A 14,646-nucleotide genomic window follows, 5' to 3' on the forward strand; every position below is an offset into this window, starting at 1 on the left:
CAGTCGTGCAATATTGTACCCAAACAAAATTTATGTCCTTTTATCCTCACAAATAGAGCTTTCTTTTGGTGTTATTTGATTACCTCTGCGGTTTTTATTTTTTGCGCTGGCAGACGGGTCCCACATCAAGTCTGGAGTAGTGACCCAGGAAACCCCTCCTTTGCCTGTAATCACCTCTAGGGATCATAAGGAACTATTAAGCTTGGATGCTATCTCATCTCCTTTGTTCCCAGTCATTCTGGGCCTACCCTGGCTTCAGGCACACAATCCACAGATCGATTGGGGAACCAGCAGTGTTAAGTTCCAGTCACTTTACTGCCTGCACCATTGTGTGCCATCATGTCCTAGCACCTCTGGTCCTTTGCTATGCCTGGAACCAGATCCAGAGATATGCTCTTCTGTGCCCAAACAATACCATGAGTTCTTGGATGTCTTCAGTAAACGTGGGGCTGAAGTTCTTCCACCGCATCCTCCATACAATTGTCCAATCGTGCTTATTCCCAGTGCTGAGATCCCTTTCGGACGCATCTTCCCCTTATCTGAACGGGAACTAGGGGTACTGAAGGAATACGTTGATGAGAATCTTAAGAGGGGGTTCATCCACCCTTCCACCTCTCCAGCAGGAGCAGGCATCTTTTTTGTAGAAAAGAAGGACCACTCTCTCCAGCCCTGTGTGGACTATCAGGAGTTGAATAAGATCACGGTTAAAAACCGATACCCTTTGCCCCTGGTACCTGAACTCTTTCAAAGACTTAGAACTTCCTCTGTGTTTACCAAATTAGACCCACGGGGGGCTCACAACTTCACAACAGCATCCGTGCAGGGGATGAATGGAAGACTGCTTTTTGTACTAGGTTCGGCCATTACGAATACTTAGTAATACCTTTTGGGTTATGTAACGCCCCTGCCACATTTCTGATTAATGACGTTTTCAGAGACTGTCTAGATATTTATGTAGTTGTCTATCTAGACGATATTTTTATTTTTTCTTCTTCTCTTGAGCAGCATCGAGAATATGTCAAAAATGTACTCTGTCGCCTTCGTCAACATGGACTATACGCAAAACCAGAAAAGAGTTTGAGCGACAGAGTATCCAGTTCCTTGGCCTCATGATCTCAACAGAGGGATTCAAGATGGACCCTCAGAAAGTTTCAGTCATTCTGGATTGGCCTGCACCTTCAGACAAGAAAGGGGTGCAGCGCTTTGTTGGCTTCGCAAACTTTTATCTGATATTCATCAAAGGCTTCTCTGCTATTATTTCCCCAATTACGCAGCTGACCAAGCAAAATGCCCAGTTTCATTGGACTCCTGAGGCACAGGCCGCCTTCACAAACTTAAAAGGACTTTTTACGTCGGCTCCTATTCTGAGTCATCCTGATCCTGCACTTCCTTATCTGCTAGAGGTAGATGCCTCAGAGACAGCGGTTGGAGCTGTCATCTCCCAACGCCAGGCTCTCAAGGACTTGGTGCACCCCATAGCCTTCTTCTCCCGGAAGCTCACCCCATCTGAGAAAAACTATGACGTTGGGTACAGGGGGCTACTGGCCATTAAATCTGCCCTAGAGGAGTGGAGGTATTTGTTGGAAGGAACAGCGCACCCTATACTCATTTATACAGATCACAAGAACTTAGAGTATCTGAGAGCTGCCAAACGTCTGAGACCCCACCAGGCACGATGGGCATTATTTTTCTCTAGGTTTTCATTTCACATAACTTACCGGCCCGGCTCCAAGAGCACCAAACCGGACGCTCTTTCCCACATGTTTGATGACCCGAAGGAAGTACCAGCCCCAGACACCATTCTATCGGAAGGTAACTTTTTACTTTTGCAAACTGATCTCATGTCCGGCTTGAAACAAGCCTCTGCAGGTGTGTCTGGCCCTCCTGGAGTTACTCTGCTACCTAAGGATGGACTGCTATGGAGAAATAACAAGATCTTTGTGCCTGAGGAGGTCCGAGTCACAGTGCTGAATTTGTGTCATGATCATCCCCTGGCAGGTCATTTCGGGATGCATAAGACTCTGGAACTAGTCCAACCTACATTTTGGTGGCTGGATCTTGAGAAGAACTGCAGGGAATATATAAACTCTTGTGCTACCTGTATCCGTAGCAAGACCACTAGAGGCAAGGCCTGGGGTTTGCTCAGACCCTTACCAGTCCCTGACCGTCCTTGGAAAATGATTGCCATGGATTTCGTAGTGGAACTTCCCCCATCAGAAGCTTACTCAGCCATTTTTGTCGTGGTTGACCGTTTATCCAAGATGGCCCACTTTGTTCCACTAAAGAGCACACCCTCTGCCATGGAAACTGCCCAAGTCTTCATTAAAGATATAGTAAGGCTACACAGGGTTCCTGCGGACATTGTTTCGGACAGAGGGGTGCAGTTCACCTCTCGCTTCTGGAGGGCTTTGTGCAGGGCTCTGAAGATTGAACTGTCCATGCCCTCGTCCTATCACCCTCAGACCAATGGGCAAACTGAAAGGACGAATCAAATGCTCGAGCAATATCTCCGATGCTTCACTTCCTTTGTTCAAGATGACTGGGTATCTTTACTACCCCTGGCAGAATTTGCCTTTAATAATGCTAATCATTCGGCTACAGGTCAGTCTCCATTCTTTGCCAATTACGGGTTCCATCCAACCTTTCTACCTGATCTTATCCCGGATTCAACAGTCCCGGCGGTCCAGAGTACCGTCGATTTCCTGACTCGTAATAGCAAGATATTGCAGGAAGCCATGACCAGGGCACAAGCAACCAATAAGAGGATGTTTGACAGGAAGAGGAGAGGGGTATTATGTCTGCAACAGGGCGATCAAGTATGGTTATCCACCACCAATCTTAAGATGGCTTGCCCCGCAAGGAAATTGGCACCCAAATTCATTGGTCCCTTCCCAGTAAAACGGAAATTAAATGACGTTTCCTACGAACTTGCCTTACCGGAGTCCTTGAAAATCCACCCAGTATTTCATGTTTCACTATTAAAACCTACAGTGTGTCACGAACACGTACTCACCGAGGCCGAGATGCCGAGAGCGGCTCGCCCTTACGACCACGCGCACCCAGACCCCCGAAATGGGTACAGGAGGCTGAGGGCACGCGGAGGCACGGGCTTCCGGACGGATAGTAGGTTCAGAAGCTGGAAGCGGGTGTCCTGGGATCCGCAGGGAGCAGGGCTGAAAACACAAGCAGAGGTTAGGGAACAGGCAGGTAATAATCAGGGTGTCACAAGACCCAGCAGCGCGGTGGTTAAGCAGACCAGGATTCGGTGCACAGATCTGGCAGGTATAATCAGGATAGTCCAGCAGAGTAGTGGTTAAACAGGCCAGGGGTTTGGTACACAGATCAGGCAGGTTATTGATAGGATTGTCCAGAAGAGTAGTGGTTAAACAAGCCAGGGTTCGGTACACAGATCAGGCAGAAGTACAAGGGACAATCCGGGAGAGTAGTGGTTAACAGTCAGCAGAGGTTTGGTACACAGATCAGGCAAAGGTACTTAGGGACAATCCGGGAGAGTAGTGGTTAATCAGGCAGCAGAGGTTTGGTACACAGATCAGGCAAGGTACTTAGGGAACACAGGCTCAGAGAACAGGGGAGAGCTGACGACAAACCAGCAACCCGACTGGGTGCTGGAGCCGTCAGATATAGCCCCCCTGCCCGGCGAGCGCGTCAGTGTGACGCGCTACCGGGCACCCGCACGGGCTACGGCGCGCACACGGGGACCGCCGTGCACCCGCGTGCGCCGCACCATCAGGCCGCGGGCGGGTGTGCGGCGAAGCGCTCGTCCCGTGCGCATGAGCACCGGAGCGCGGCGAAGCGGAGACGCTGCCTGGCTCCTGACAGTGCCCCCCTCCTAAGGGCGGACACTGGACGCCAAGGCTGGCCATTAGTTCCGGATGATCTTGATGAAACGCTCGAATTAACTGTGGAGCGTGCAGATTCCTGGCGGGCTCCCAGGAATTATCTTCGGGGGGGTACCCCTTCCATTGAATCAGGTACTGTAACTGTCTGCCCCTCTTCCTGCAACCAAGAATGGATTCCACTTCGAATTCATTCTCGCCATCGATTCTGACTGGCGGAGGAGGAGGTTCTTTTCTTCCTGGAAAAGGGGTGGGCACCACAGGCTTCAATAGTGACACATGGAAAACGGGATGAATCCGGTATGTCTTGGGAAGTGTCAATTCCACAGCCACAGGGTTGATAATCCTCCTGACTTGAAAAGGCCCAATGAATTTAGGCCCGAGCTTTCGAGATGGCAGTGGTAATCTCAGATTAACGGTGGACAGCCAGACCTCGTCTCTTACGTCAAATTTTGGGTTCGCCTTTCTGCCCCGGTCGTACTGTTTCTTGTAGTCCTCCTGGGTTTTGCGTAATGTATCTTGAATTCTTTGAAAATTGGACTGTAACGAAATTATCCTATCCTGGACTGCAGGAACTGCCGTTTCGGGAATGTTGTTAGCGAAGGATGTGGGATGGAACCCGCAATTGGTCCAGAAAGGAGTCTGGTTGGTGGAGGCATGGATAGAGTTATTGTACGCAAATTCAGCATAGGAGAGGAGGCTCGCCCAATCATCCTGAGAACCTGAGCAGAAGCATCGGAGGTACTGCTCTAGCGTCTGGTTGGTCCTCTCTGTCTGGCCATTGCTTTGGGGATGATAAGCTGAAGAAAGACAAATGTTGATACCCAAAGCCTTGCATAGTTCCCTCCAGAATTTGGACGTGAACTGGACGCCTCTGTCCGACACGATGCTCCTTGGTATTCCATGGAGCCTAACAACCTCCTTTAGAAAGATGTTGGCCGTGTCTACGGCAGAGGGAGTACCCCTCATGGGCAGAAAGTGGGCCATTTTGGAAAGGCGGTCGACAACAACAAGGATGGTGGAGAAACTCTCTGAGCTGGGTAGGTCAACGATGAAGTCCATGGACACGTCAGCCCATGGTCGTTCCGGAATGGGCAAAGGTCTGAGCAGACCCCAGGATTTGGTGTTCTGGCCCTTGTTTCTCTGGCACAGGGAACAGGACGCCACATATTCCCTACAATCCCTTCTCCATCCTGGCCACCAAAAAGAACGAGAAAGGAGTTCAGCCGTCTTCTTATTCCCAAAATGTCCTGCCATCTTGTGATCATGACACATCTGAAGGGCTAAGGGCCGAGTCACTTGTGGTACAAATATTTTTCCTTTAATCCAGAAAAGATCTTCATATTTTTTCAGGGAATGCACAGCTGGTTCCGTACATGTGCCTGATGAAGATTTGATGGAGGATATTAAGTCTGCTTGAGTTAGTCCGAGAAAATTTTGAGGAGAGAGGATTGAGCTGGGTGTTGGTATTTGAGAATCTGCGGAAAACATGCGTGAAAGGGCATCAGCCTTCCCATTCTTTGCCCCAGGTCTGTATGCTATATGGAAATTAAAGCGAGAGAAGAATAGGGCCCAACGGGCTTGGCGAGGTTTTAACCGTCTTGCTGTTCTGAGGTACTTGAGATTTTTGTGATCCGTAAAGATCATCACCGGATGAACTGCCCCCTCCAGCAGATACCTCCATTCCTCCAAAGCAAACTTTATAGCCAACAGCTCTCTGTCACCCACGTCGTAATTGAGTTCCGGTGGGCTGAGTTTCCGAGAAGCGAAAGCTACTGGATGTAGGATGGCCTTTGGTCCCTGTCTCTGGGAAAGAATTGCTCCGGTTGCGATTTCTGATGCGTCTACCTCCAGTACGAAGGGTTGAGTCGGGTCAGGATGGCAGAGGATTGGAGCGGAACTGAATAGTTCTTTTAACTTAAGGAAAGCCTCTTGAGCGGCTGCGGACCACTGGAAAGAATGATGCTGCTGAGTTAGTTGGGTAATAGGTGCCACAATGGCCGAGAACCCCACGATAAATTTCCGGTAGAAATTGGCGAATCCTATAAACCTCTGTACTGCTTTTTTATTTGATGGAGCTGGCCACTCCTGAATTGCCTGAATCTTCTGGGGGTCCATTGCAACCCCATTGGTGGAGAGAATGAATCCCAAGAATTGTATGGTTGATCTCTCAAACTCACACTTTTCGGCTTTTAGGTATAGCTTGTGTTGCAGAAGAATAGCAAGAACCGTTTTAACGTGCCTCCTGTGCATCTCTAGCGTAGGGGAAAAGATGAGGATGTCGTCCAGATACACCACAAGGAAATCATCTAGATATTGTCGAAATATGTCATTCACTAGGTGTTGGAAGGTGGCTGGAGCATTGCAGAGGCCGAATGGCATCACTAAATATTCGAAGTGACCGAATCTGGATCTAAAAGCCGTCTTCCATTCGTCTCCAGCCCTGATCCTGACGAGATTGTAGGCCCCTCGGAGGTCGAGTTTGGAGAACACCTTGGCCGATCGGAACCTTTGGAATAACTCAGGAATGAGCAGCAACGGGTACCGGTTCTTAATTGTGATGTTGTTGAGTTGTCGATAGTCTACGCAGGGTCTTAGGGTACCATCTTTCTTCCCAACGAAAAAGATACCCGCTCCGGCGGGTGAGGATGAAGGGCGGATGAAACCTTTCTCAAGATTTTCGTCTATGTACTGCTTTAGAGCCTCCAGCTCGGTTTCAGAAAGGGGAAATATCCGGCCAAATGGAATCTCGGAACCAGGAAGAAGGTCAATTGGACAGTCGTAGGCCCTGTGAGGTGGTAGGCGGTCAGCCATTTGTTTACTGAAAACCTCTTGAAACTCGAGATACTCGGAGGGGACGTGTTGGAGGTTGTTTGGCGGTACCGCCATTGTGGCGCAAACTTTGGAATCCGGGAGCAGGCAGTGTTGAGAGCAATACTGAGAAGAGAAGGATACTGACTTGGTGCTCCATTTGATTAGTGGATCGTGGGCTTGTAACCATGGTAGGCCAAGTATGATGGGAAAGATTGGTGAGCGAATTAGGTCAAGCCGTAAGAACTCCCGGTGGCCGGAGTCTGTGACTACTGAAATAGGTTGGGTCTCCTGGGTGATGGGACCAGAACAAGGAAGGGATCCGTCGGCCAGATGTATTTGTAGATCCTGCTCTTTGGTTTGTAGAGGGATCTTCAATCTGTGTGCCAAGGCGGAATCTATGAAGCAGCTGCAGGCCCCGGAATCAACGATGGCCTGCAGGCGAGTCTCCCTTTCCGGAAGCTGCAGAGAAACAAACAACATCACATAAGCCTTGAGAATGTTATGGTTAGGAGAGTTCAATATGTTTGACTGAGGGAACTTACTAGGCCTGATCGGACAGTTGCGCAGGAAGTGTCCGGTTCCTCTGCAGTAGAGGCAAAGGTTAGACTGCCGCCTGCGCTGCTTCTCCTCGGAGGTCAATGGACCTCGGACCAAGCCGAGCTGCATTGGTTCGACCTCAGGGACCGATGCGGTGGTAACTGAAGATGAAGTTGAGGGTACTGTAGAGTGAGGTCTTGGCGACGCCCAGGCAGGGCGAGGCTGCTGAAACCGTTCTGAGCGCCGCTCCCGAAGGCGCCGATCGAGCTTTGTAGCTGCTTGAATGAGTTCCTCTAGGGAAGCAGGGGTCTCCATCCTAGCTAACTCATCTTTGAGTAATTCAGACAAGCCTTGACGGTACTGGTAACGCAGGGCCGGCTCATTCCAGTTGGTGTCGGCCGCCCACTTACGGAACTCCACTGTATAGTCCTCAATAGGTCTTCTTCCTTGGGACAATGGTGCAAGATAGCTTCGGCGGTGGCCATGCGTTGCGGATCATCATAGAGCTGGGTCATGCTCTCAAAGAATGCCTCGATAGTGTTCAGGGCAGGGCTGCTCTGTTCCATCAGGCTGTGGGCCCAAGCCTGGGGTTCTTCGGATAGCAGGGAAATGACAAACCCCACCTTGACGATTTCTGAAGAGAAGGTTCTTGGCTGTAGGGCGAAGTAGAGGGAACATGCGTTTTTAAAAGCCCTAAACTTCTTGCGGTCTCCCGAGAACCGTTCAGGTGTAGGGACCCTGGGCTCAGGAAGAGCCATGACCACAGTGGGGTTGGCCGGAGCTTGGGGAAGCAGACCCCCACTGCTGGGTGCAGGAGCTGCGGCTGCGGAGGGTAGTAACCCGGTGATCTGCTGCAGACGGTTATCAATTTGTGTATAACCTTCTTGTAGCTTCTGTACGGAGTCCGCGAGGGTAGATACTTGTTGGCACAGGATCTCCAGAGGAGAGCGCGCTCTGTCGGCCTCAGACATCTGGCTGGTTTGTACTGTCACGAACACGTACTCACCGAGGCCGAGATGCCGAGAGCGGCTCGCCCTTACGACCACGCGCACCCAGACCCCCGAAATGGGTACAGGAGGCTGAGGGCACGCGGAGGCACGGGCTTCCGGACGGATAGTAGGTTCAGAAGCTGGAAGCGGGTGTCCTGGGATCCGCAGGGAGCAGGGCTGAAAACACAAGCAGAGGTTAGGGAACAGGCAGGTAATAATCAGGGTGTCACAAGACCCAGCAGCGCGGTGGTTAAGCAGACCAGGATTCGGTGCACAGATCTGGCAGGTATAATCAGGATAGTCCAGCAGAGTAGTGGTTAAACAGGCCAGGGGTTTGGTACACAGATCAGGCAGGTTATTGATAGGATTGTCCAGCAGAGTAGTGGTTAAACAAGCCAGGGTTCGGTACACAGATCAGGCAGAAGTACAAGGGACAATCCGGGAGAGTAGTGGTTAACAGTCAGCAGAGGTTTGGTACACAGATCAGGCAAAGGTACTTAGGGACAATCCGGGAGAGTAGTGGTTAATCAGGCAGCAGAGGTTTGGTACACAGATCAGGCAAGGTACTTAGGGAACACAGGCTCAGAGAACAGGGGAGAGCTGACGACAAACCAGCAACCCGACTGGGTGCTGGAGCCGTCAGATATAGCCCCCCTGCCCGGCGAGCGCGTCAGTGTGACGCGCTACCGGGCACCCGCACGGGCTACGGCGCGCACACGGGGACCGCCGTGCACCCGCGCGCGCCGCACCATCAGGCCGCGGACGGGTGTGCGGCGAAGCGCTCGTCCCGTGCGCATGCGCACCGGAGCCCGGCGAGCGGAGACGCTCCCTGGCTCCTGACACAGTGCCTGATCCCTTCCCAGACAGAGGATCAAGACCACCTGAACCTGTAATCATTGACGGAGATGAGGAATTCGAAGTGGAGGCCGTCTTAGACTGCCGAAGAAGAAGGAACCAGCTACAATTCTTGATCAAATGGAAGGGTTACGGTCTGGAATAGAATTCCTGGGAACCCCAATTGAACATTCATGCTCAAGAATTAATTCAGGCCTTTTTCCGCAGTCACCCCCAGAAAAGAGTTCTCTTGGGCACCCAGAGGTTGCCCTTAAGGGGGGCACTGTCAGGGACGTACTGCCTGTTCCAGAAGGCGTGCGCCTATGCGCATGCGACTTCGCACACGAATGTGCGCATGCGTGCACGTTAGACGTGCTTTGGCGCCCAATAGTCCATAAAAGATGCTCAATGGTGCTGCCCCTTGCGGTTTGATCTGCTTCTGTTTCCTGTGTTCCTGATTTGTACCAGTACTCTGTTCCTGTGTTGACCCGGCTTCCTGACCCTGCTTATGTCTCCAATCCTGACCCTGGCTCGTTTGACCCTGCTCTGTTACCTGCCTGATTGCCTGTTGCTAAGACCCAGCCTGGATTCTGACTATTCTCTGCCTGCCGTTTCTGCTGTGTTCCCTGATGTGTATGACCCAGCTAGTCTGACTCCGCTTCTGCCTGCTGACCTGCATCTGTTGCTCTGCCAACCTGCATCTGCTGACCTGCATCCGCTGCTCTGCAAACCTGCATCTGCTGACCTGCATCTGCTGCTCTGCAAACCTGCATCTGCTGACCTGCATCCGCTGCTCTGCAAACCTGCATCTGCTGACCTGCATCCGCTGCTCTGCAAACCTGCATCTGCTGACCTGCATCCGCTGCTCTGCAACCTGCACCTGCTGACCTGCATCCACTATCCTACTAGCCTGCATCTGCTGACCTGCAACCATCACTCCAGCTTCCACGCGAGGAGACCACTGCAAGCAGTAAGGACTCAGGCACCTTTACCTCACTGTGCTCTTACCACCACTGTTCCCACTCCAGTGGTCTCCAAGCCAGGGTGGTACGGGAGGTCTCCCTCCACACGTCAGGCTCACATCCCAGGTACGTTACAGTTAGTATGCTAGACAAAATCCTTCACACGTGCTTTTGACAAAAATCAGACGCTTGTCATCCAACAATTAAACCGTGTTTATGAGGCCTAAGACTAGCTGTGATTGAGACTGAGTGATGTCCTGAGGCTTCCTCTCCTTCCTTCTCTCTTTCTCTCTCTGTTCTTGCTCCAGGGGGCAAAGCCCCCAGCACAAGGGCCACCTCCAGACAGCTGGACCCTGGACTCCCAGACTGTCATGCTTCCGAGTATTTATGCATTGTCTCCCCATCTTCTGGGCCTGTCTCCCCAGGGATTGGTGGAAACTCCATAAATATTCAGGCTGCATCCTCTGTCTTTCTACCCACTATATTCTGTAAATATCCAGTTCCAAAAGACATGGGGTGGTAACAGAGCCATAGCCTTTAAAACACTGCACAGTCTCCTACCACAATTAACCCATGCTCCTCAAACCATGAAGGTGCTACAACACCCTGAATCAAATAGTAAGTCAATGCTATAGCTGTTTATTACTAGACATTAGAAGCTTAAAGTGTAACTAAAGACAAAACTTTATTTTTTTTAGTTTTAGATAGAGTGGAGTGATTTACATTGCTGTGTGGATTCACCCTCTATTTTTCCTGGTCTCAAATTGGCTCTTTGGACTACATGCCCCAAGATCATTTGCTCTTCTGTAGGTTCTCATTCTGCATTCAGGATTTGACACTGTAAGGTCTAAGCTGAACGCTGGAGGGAACAGCCTCACTGTGGCTGATGTTGTAGACTGTTGAAGACTTAAGCACACTGCTGTCATCAAGGGTGACTGGCTACATGTTGCAGTCTCCCCCACCTTTGTTATTCCCCAACAGTGTTGCACTACTCACTCTGTGCTCTCCCATACCTCCAAGAAGACCTCCTTCGGTGTGTTCTAGCAGGATTCTTACAGCATCCAAGCCCCAGTCAAAGGCAGGACACCCCCCCTCCAGACTAGGGGGCACTCCTGAGGGCCACCGACAGCCTCCTCAACACTGTATCTCCATCTTCCACCCAACTGCCCCTGCTGGCATGACTCATAAATAATTAAAGGGTCCCAGGCAATCCACTCCCAGGGATAGGCCATGGACCTCCACATATGTTGAGCAGCCCCCCCTAGTCGACACCCACTATCTTCCAGGACGTTCTCCAACACTCTGGAAACAGGGGGAGGCATCAGAGCGCTCACCAGCTTAAATGTGAGTCAGAGTATGGTTTGCCTACACTCACTTCTAGCACACACAAGAGGGTGCTACATATACTAAATTAATATGGGTCCATGTTGACCTCATCAGTTTGATACCAATTAGAGATGCTTCTGAGTTTATGGAGAGTAAATTGACAGGTGCATTTGACCTGCAGTTGATTTTTTTCTGAACTGGTTTGAGTAAGTTTTGCATTCCCATAGACTTGTGTGGGAATGCAAAACCTGTTTGAAGCAGACAAAAGCCCATAATCAGTATTTGGTCTGACTGTTTTGAGGAAGGTCTCCTTCCCTCTCTCAATACTCTTTTTGGGTTCCTTTGTTTTGCTTTTCTATTTTTTAAGCTTATTTTACATTTACTGCTTTATTGGTACTGTTGGGTTTAACCACTTCAGCCCCGGAAGGTTTTGCTCCTTCCTGACCAGGCCATTTTTTTGCGATACGGCACTGTGTCACTTTAACTGACAATTGTGCAGTCGTGCAATAATGTACCCAAACAAAATTTATGTCCTTTTATCCTCACAAATAGAGCTTTCTTTTGGTGTTATTTGATTACCTCTGCGGTTTTTATTTTTTGCGCTATAAACAAAAAAAGAGCGTCAATTTTGAAAAAAACACAATATTTTGTACTTTTTGCTATAATAAATATTCCAAATTTAAAAAAAAAAAATTCTTCATCAGATTAGGCCGATATATATTCTTCTATATATTTTTGGTAAAAAAAAAATCACAATAAGCGTATATTGATTGGTTTGCACAAAAGTTATAGCATCTACAAAATAGGGGATAGATTTATGGCATTTCAATTATTTTTTTTTTTTACTAGTAATGGCGGTGATCTGCATTTTTTATCGGGACTGCAACATTGCAACGGATACATCAGACACTTTTGACACTTTTTTTGGGACCACTGACATTTATACAGCGATCAGAGCTAAAAATAGCCACTGATTACTGTATGTCAGAAACCATGAACCAGACCGAGACAGAAGTACAGTAAAATCACACAAGTTTATTAATAAAAATAAAAAGGTAAATAGAGTAAGCGTAGTCAAAGCAAAGCCAGAGTCCAGTAACTGGATCGGGTAGTCAGCCAAGCCAGAGTTCAGTAACCAGATCAGGTAATCGGCCAAGTCAGAGTTCAGTAACCAGATCGGGTAATCAGCCAGGCCAGAAGTCAGGGTTCCAAGTAGAGAAACAGCAAGCAGGATAAGGAGCCAGAAGGGATGTCAGCAAAGCCAGTCTTTAAACAGGAACGCAGGAGATGGTTTATTGTGATGTGACCAAGGCGAAGGCAGAAATGAAGTGAGCTGGAGATCTTTAAGTAGGCGGGACTGACGAGCAGATCCACAACAGCTGGTTAACTGTGGAGAGAGATGGCAATTGGCAATTAGCTGACAGCTGAGCGGCCAGCTCAGAGAAAGAAGGGCTGAGCCAGCACTGACACTGTATAAATGTCACTGGCAGGGAAGGGGTTAACACTAGGGGCGATCAAGAGGTTAACTGTGTTCCCTATGCATGTTTCTAACTGTGGGGGGAATGTGGCTGACTAGAGGAGGAGAGAGATCATTGTTCCTACTTAGTAGGAACACACAATCTCTCTCCTTCCTTCTGACAGGTTCTGTCAGAAGGGAGGAGAGAGATTGTGTGTTCCTACTAAGTAGGAACAAGGATCTCTCTCCTCCTCTGTCACCTCACTTCTGACAGAACTGGAAATTGTGTGTTTACACACACAGAACCCGGTTCTCGCTCTGTCACGATCGATTGCGGGTGCCCGGCGGTCATCGCGCGCGCCTGCTACAGCGTCTTAAAGAGCTGAAGTACAGCTACAACGGCTTATGCAGCTGTGCCAAACTGCCGCAGTATAACTGTGGCGGCTGGTCTTTGGGGTTAAAAGCGCCCCGCTAGCAGCCGAAAAGCGCCGCTTAACCAGAGGTAAAGAGCAGCTAAAACAAGCGGCGTTTTACTACTAAAGCACGGGCAGCCCCAGTGTGAAAGGGGCCTAAGGGAGGGTAGAAACCCCTGGCAGATTGTTTTTCGCCATTTGTTTTCCATTGCGGAGATTTCCCTTCACTTCCTGTCCCATAGCCAAACAGGAGGTGAGAGGAAATCCCTGCAAAATAAAGTGATTGTAAAGTCTCATTTTTTTTCTATTAAAATAACAAACATATCATACTTACCTGCTCTGTGCAGTGGTTTTGCACAAGGCAGCCCAGATTCTTCTCTTCTTGGGTCCCTCTTCGTTTCTCCTGGCCCCTCCCTCCTGTTGAGTTCCTCCACAGCAAGCAGCTTGCTATGGGGGCACCCGAGCCACAGGTCTTTCTCCATTGGTGCTGCTGCTGTGTCTCAGCCAATCAGGAGGGAGAGTCCCGGAAGGCAAAGGCACTCATGTACATCGCTGGATAGAGATGGGGCTCAGGTAAGTATTGGGGGGCTAGGGGGCTGCTGCACACAGAAGGCTTTTTATCTTAATGCATAGAATGTATTAACCACTTCAATGAAGGGCACTTATACCCCCTTCCTGCACAGACCAATTTTCAGCTTTCAGTGCTTCTCGCACCTTGAATGCCAATTACTCAGTCATGCAACACTGTACCAAACAAAATGTGTGTTTGAAAGTTATAGAGTCTACAAGCTATGGTGCCAATCATTGAAAATTGACCACACAGCATGTGCATACTTCCAATTACACCCCAAAATACATTCTGCTACTCATCCCGTGTATGGCGATACCACATGTGTGAGACTTTAACACAGCCTGGCCACATAGAGAGGCCCAACATGCAGGGAGCACCGTCAGGTGTTCTAAGAGCATAAATTACACATATAATTTTCTAATGACCTATCACACTTTTGAAGGCCCTGGAGCACCAGGACAATTGAATTACCCACAAAATGACCCCATTTTGGAAAGCAAACAACCCAACATATATTTTATGAGGCATTATGAGTCTTTTGAACATGTCATTTTTTTCCACAAGTTTATGAAAAATGTGGAAAGAAAATGAAAACCTATTTTTTTTTACACAAAGTTGTCAATTCATAAGATATTTCTAACACATAGCAAGTACATAGAAAAAAATTACATTTAAAAATACATTCTGCTACTTGCCCCGTTACCACATGGTGATACCACATGCGTGAGACTTTTACACAGCTTGGCCACATACAGAGGCCCAACATGCAAGGAGCTCTAGGAGCATAAATTACATATCTAATTTCTAATTTCATTCCTACCTATCACACTTTTGAAGGTCCTGGAGCACCAGGACAGTGGAATTACCCACAAAATGACCCCATTTTG

Source organism: Aquarana catesbeiana, linkage group LG01, assembly GCF_042186555.1.
Source record: "Aquarana catesbeiana isolate 2022-GZ linkage group LG01, ASM4218655v1, whole genome shotgun sequence".
Lineage (NCBI taxonomy): Eukaryota > Metazoa > Chordata > Amphibia > Anura > Ranidae > Aquarana > Aquarana catesbeiana.